This window comes from Vollenhovia emeryi, unplaced genomic scaffold (genome assembly GCF_000949405.1).
Source record: "Vollenhovia emeryi isolate VEMERY1.0 unplaced genomic scaffold, V.emery_V1.0 DF939206.1, whole genome shotgun sequence".
NCBI lineage: Eukaryota > Metazoa > Arthropoda > Insecta > Hymenoptera > Formicidae > Vollenhovia > Vollenhovia emeryi.
The window spans coordinates 671207-675369 of NW_011967160.1; the positions used below are offsets into that span (position 1 = coordinate 671207).

General features: G+C 39.3%; 1 protein-coding gene across 2 annotated transcripts in view; it reads left to right on the top strand.

Annotated features, from left to right (window-relative positions):
* LOC105561515 (hairy/enhancer-of-split related with YRPW motif-like protein) overlaps window positions 1–4163 on the top strand; it is a 57203-nt gene that overhangs the window by 33241 nt on the left and 19799 nt on the right. The window lies entirely within an intron of this gene.

Genomic DNA, 4163 nt, shown 5'->3' on the forward strand with positions numbered 1-4163 from the left:
CCTTTAGCCAGTTGTGTCGGAGTATTCAACCTAATTGTTAATTAATCGCTGGCGATTCAATATTCCAAACTTCGTTATAATTACAAGATTGACAACGTGAAATTATTGAAAGAATTAAACTGCAGCGCTACGATAAAGTTGAAAAATTGATCAATTTTAGGACTCTAAAAATTAGAAATAAATGTGAACATTTCTGCGTTATTGCATTAAAGATTAAAATAATTTGTATTACTAAATAATATACTAAAATATTTGATCAATTTATATTTATATATATTTGATAAAAGATTGACTGAAATATTTATCAGAGCTATTGAAATATTATTTCGAGAAAAATATCGCGATTATAATTGCACTCTCTAACGTGACAGTAAGTAGTAGAAGAATATATTTATATAACACTTTTAGAAGTGCAAGGAGAAATGTGATCTCCTCGAATTTTTGCAGTTTTTAAAGAAAATAAAATTTCGATTTAAATATCTTTACATACATCGAAACGAACATAATTTTCTGGATAACGTATGTGTTCTCGAAGCGACCACTTTAACAGAATTTGCTTCTATTATTTATTTTATTAAAGACCATAGCGCGTAATCGATCTTAAAGCTTTAATCCGCGGTTATTGAGATGAATAATTAGAAAGTTTGTCTCTGGCGCACTTTACGTAAAACTATACACTTCTTATTTCGACGCAGAATATTTTAATGAAAAGGGACCGCTTTCGCGCGCGTATCCTGGCGAGTCTGAGACGAGTTTCCGCTTCCGTTGGTGCCGATTCGTTTGAAACGCCCGAGGCGTTTATGCGCGCGTCCTCCGCCTCCGCTTATTTCCATAAAATATCCAAGTCGTCGGCATCACGTGGCGACGACGCTCTTGGAAACGAATGACGTGACCAGAAAACCACTCGTGGAAAAGTGATCGGGCCGTGACGACGGTCGCACGCGACCCAAATAACGCTCGAGCAGCGAGCGTCACGTGCAAGGAATAGCCTGGGCGCATCTCGTTTAACTAGCACGGCGTGTGCCTCGATTTCCGAGATCTTATTTTCAGAGATCGCGGAAAATTGTCAACGGGACACGGCGAACGTTAAGCGAGAAAAGTAATGAATTTAATTTAAACTATACGTACGTGGAGTGAAAAATTTATGCGGAAAATTATACGGCAAATTCAGCAGGCGTGCACTGATTTGCCGATGCTACAAAGAACGCGTCGATGAGTCTTTGACTATATTAATATACATATATTAATATAACACATATTCTTTTATACGCACTTTCGCACATGTGTAACGTTCCTTTGAAAAACATCGAACTCGGTCTTTTCGTAATATTTTCGTAATAATTAATTTTCTAATTTTATCGTTTCTAATTAACGTCGTGGGAACAGTAAGAAATACGAAACAATGCTTTGAGCAAAAGTTTAAGTTAAAGCAAAGGTTTATACAATGGCATATTCAGCTTTTTCTAAAGTATCATATTTCTTCAAAATCCTCACACCACTTCTGATAATTAAAAAATTTTGTATACACGATTGACTCTGTCTTTAAATAGGTTTTAATTTTGCTGTGAGAATATTTAAAATTTTTACAAATGATGGCGGCAAGGTATTTCGAAAACTATGACATTATCGAGAACCATGAGTTAATATTTCTCTCAAAAGCGCGTCGTGCTCCCCTTCTTTTTTTTCTATCAGTCTTCCTAATGCACACCGAGATGCGCGACCTTAGAACTTGAAGAGTATCGTGCGAGCAAGCAGTAAATATGTCGCTTCTAATCGCGAATATCGTTTCCTACGGCATCTCAGTGTCGCAGCGAAACGTTGAAAATGAGAAGTCGTTGATCCAAATGGCAAACGTGCCAAAATTAGAGTACGTGTGTACACGTTTGTCGTAACGGTTAGGTCTTCCAAGTTAAATTCGTCGCGGGCCGCATTTAATCCCGGGCTATATCGAGAGATCCGTTTGGCAGAGGCAGCCTCGTGCGGGCGATATATCGCGATGTATTTACATATGCGGAGCCAATTAGGAGCGAAACGATTTTTCCTGTTTATCGAATTAAACGTGACGACGTGTGCGCCTCTCGCGTCGAGTTAACGATAATGCTTTTTTTTTTGCCCCCGCTCGATTTCTAATCTCGTGTAATTACACGCGATAAGTAATCATAGCAACGTACTAGATAACACCCAAACGTCGCGTGAGATAAAGTGGCTCGGCGCGATAGGACGAAACTTGTACGCACATTAAATGTACGTAGCCGAGTGCGTCTGACGACGAACGGAAAAATACTTCGCGGGGTAATAAGCAAACAGGTGTGACGTGGCTGATCGCGCCGCAATTGCGAGCGAAAACTGTTTAAAGTGCTTAAAGTATTGGACGCTAACGCTTTTAAGGTTGTAGACGCAAACGCTTTGTCGGTCTCGCGATCCGTAAAGTTTTCGCGCGACATTCCGCGGTGGGACGGCCTCTGATTTCGTCTAATTGCCCGTAATGAGCTCTCTGGAATAAAGGTCGAGTTTCACGTGCCATCGGGCACCGAGCGAGCGAAATTACCGCGTGACTCAACGCGTGCCGCGATACGCATTTATCGCGCTCCGTTTTTTTTTCTTTCTTCGTATCTCCCTCTTTCTCCTCTTCCCTCTCTCTCTCGCTCTTTCTCTCTGTCTCTCTCCATGCCTGTGCACGTGTTACGTGCTGTTTGACTTTCGCCTACGGGGACTCACGTCTGACCAATCAGCTGTTTTTACTCTACAGTATTAATGCAACTATCACCGTTTATGTCAGTCGCTGAAAGCCGGATGCAATGCTAGATGAAATTTTAGACTTTTCTATACACGGAAAATTGTCGTTGTGCGAACAAAGGTACGTGTAACGTAAAGAGAAGAAATCTTTACCAACGTAAAAGTAACTAGAATCGTGGAAACAAATATGTGAGACATTCCTCGACTGGAGAATCGAAGTTACATCGGTTTTCAGGATATGACTATATGACGAAGTTGACGTAAATTACGAGCCATCCCTGGGATTGTTCAGATTCGATCCTCTTATTTTTATCAACTTATGCTTTGCCAGTGACTCCATCTGGCTATAGATCGACATAAACTCTGCGCGTTTAATTAAATGCATTAATTTTACAGATAAATTTCACTTATTTACGTAGGCTGCTTTTCTGTTAGAGAACACAGTCGACATTTTTAACACTAATCGACACATGTCGCTTTCCATTTAGAAGTTAATTCAAACTCAGTCGATACTTTTCGACTCTTCTCGGGAGAAGAGTCAGAATGTGTTTTTGACCGAAGAACGCACCGGAATATTTCGATAGAATCTTTTTTCGACAGAACCTTTTCTTAAAATCTTGTTCTTTAAGGCTTGGTTTCACCAACGTCGTTTAATTTTAAGCTTAGCCTAATTCGTTCTTTGTTTCTTTCCAACTGTTACTCTACAAAGAGACAAACATGAATTAAACTGAGATTAATGTTAAGTAACGTTTAGTGAAACCGGGCCTAAATCTTCGCCATTTCACAGTGGCAAACTGTGCTCGAGTGTGTTAACTTGTGTCGATTGTGTCTCCTAAAAGGAAAGCAGCCTTAGACTAGTCTAACATGTCGAAAGGTGAAGTTCTGCGGTAAATGAATTGTTCTACGAATAATTCATTAACCTGATTAATAATGCACAGATTCGGGCGGATGTTTGTCACGACTGAACACGGTTTAGAATTACCGCTCCGTATTCATCGACTCGGATAGCTTGATTACAACTGAAGTAAAATTCACGTAAAAAATAATTGGTTCGCGTACAGACAAGTCATACAAATTCTATTTAAGGATCAATATGAAGTGCAGGTCAATTTAATCGGATTAATTAAAAAACTGCATGCAAAAATGCGAGCTACTTAATTCAACATCTTCAATTTTTAATCTTTCTCTTCGGCCCAGTTTTTCATTTTCTGGTTAATTGTTAACCAGAGTCAACTCTCTGTCTCTTCTCTCTCCGTCTCATACAATAACATAGAAAAACATAGAGAATCGACTACCTTCAAATCGCGAAAATCGAGAACCGAGAAAAGTGGCAAAGTATCAGGAGAACATGATCAGCAGAGAGGTGGCACTATCTAAAATTCCAAGAATTGGATTTCGAGAATTTCATTCTTTAAAACGCCAAAATT